Source organism: Salvelinus sp. IW2-2015, unplaced genomic scaffold (genome assembly GCF_002910315.2).
Source record: "Salvelinus sp. IW2-2015 unplaced genomic scaffold, ASM291031v2 Un_scaffold2215, whole genome shotgun sequence".
In the NCBI taxonomy this organism is placed as follows: domain Eukaryota; kingdom Metazoa; phylum Chordata; class Actinopteri; order Salmoniformes; family Salmonidae; genus Salvelinus; species Salvelinus sp. IW2-2015.
The window spans coordinates 119,831-121,589 of NW_019943545.1; the positions used below are offsets into that span (position 1 = coordinate 119,831).

General features: G+C 41.3%; 1 long non-coding RNA gene across 1 annotated transcript; it reads right to left on the bottom strand.

Annotated features, from left to right (window-relative positions):
- Window positions 1-266: 266 nt before the first annotated feature.
- LOC112073303 (uncharacterized) lies at window positions 267-903 on the bottom strand. Its single transcript, XR_002894497.1, has 3 exons — window positions 864-903; window positions 568-667; window positions 267-313 (listed from the first exon to the last, which is right to left on the bottom strand). It is a non-coding gene; the product is annotated as an uncharacterized lncRNA (long non-coding RNA).
- Window positions 904-1,759: the final 856 nt, after the last annotated feature.

The following is a 1,759-nucleotide window of genomic DNA, read 5'->3' on the forward strand; positions in this document are numbered from 1 at the left end:
TAAGCGCTCTGAGACATCACTATAATATCAGCCCAGTTTCAATGTTAGCCAGCAGGGGGTGCTGTGGCAAGCTCTGGTAAGTGCTCTGAGACATCACTATAATATCAGCCCCAGTTTCAATGTTAGCGCAGAGGTCTGTGGCAAGCTCTGGTAAGTGCTCTGAGACATACTATTAATATCAGCCCCAGTTTCAATGTTAGCCAGCAGGGTGTGCTGTGGCAAGCTCTGGTAGTGTCTGAGACATCACTATAATATCAGCCCCAGTTATACCGGCGTAGGTGAACTTCTCATACAGACTGGTGTTGACATACGTCTAGAAACAACACACACACAGAGAAATCATGTTAATTACTATATTAACTCATTCAAACTCTTAAAAAAAGAAAAACAATTTATTTTTTATTTTAGAACGCTGTTTTCATTGAAGATTAGAAAACATTTCAGTTCACCTTACCACGGAGCCTTAGTGTAAATAATATGAAAACTTGTGAATAATTCTAAAGAAAGAATTGAAACTTTTTTTTAAAAAAAGGTACATTTCCTGAAGAAAATGTGTGTTTGATTTACCTTCCTCTCCTCCAGCATCCTTTTGAGGGAGACCAGTATCTGTTGGAATGAGGGTCTCTTGTAGGGCTTTTCCCTCCAGCACTGCCCCATCAGGTCATACCTGGACACAACACGAGAGAGGGGGTGGTATAGTGTACATCTCTATCATATGGGGATTCATCTGGAAACTTTTGAATCTTGATTTCAACTTTTTAATCTTGATTTTAAATATAGATGTTTTTTTTTTAATACTAATAATGTATGTCTATATTCCTGTGATCTTTGCTCTGTAAGATGGTCTGTCTGTGGGTACTTACACCTCATCGTCACAGTTGAGTGGTTTCTACAGCCTGTAGCCTGTCTCTTATACACATCTAGATGTGTATAAGAGACAGGTATTATACCTAGCAGACATTGCCATTGGCTGCATGGAGTCGCATTAAGATAAATCCCATGCAGCCTTGTTTACACATTCGATAACTGGAATGTGAGATGTGATTTACACCTCGATTAGGCTGAAATCATCATTATTTCATTTCCTGATTTTTTATTTTTTTTCAATTTGCATGTCAGTAGGTCTATATAGACTTCTCTTTCTGAACTTCTAAGGCGAGTGGGGACGAGRGTGGCTTCTGGCAAGGATCACAAGAACAGCTGCTCGCTGCTCTATAAGGCTCCAACGCAGGTGTCAGCTACCGCCGGTTAGCGCCATGATCCGAGTGAATCTAGGCCTCAATTTGTCAAAGATACTTACAATACATGTGACATCACTGTTGGCTGACAGGTCTGTAACATCTGGTTCCACTGCCTTATAAGGACAACCGTTAGTGGCAAGCTCTGTAAAGTGCTCTGAGACATCACTTAATATCAGCCCCGATCAAATCTTGAACTTGACACGTGTTATTTTAGCTGTATGCTCAAACATACCACTGATCATTCCAGATCATACTGGCTTGGCAACTAAATCCTAACAGAATTCATACTGCTTGGGCAAACTGATCTAACAGTATCATACTGCTGGCACTGATCCGAGTGGTAGCAGGGATGGGACAATCGAACTGCAGCTCAAGTTTTGCCCACCCCGGTTGCCAATGTGCTCATCCTCAGGGCTGTGAACATCTTTGAGCCAATTGTCTAGTATACTTCCTGCATCATTTTTTTGTGTTGCACACCAGGACATTTCACTACGTTTGTCACCTTACATGGGCTGCTA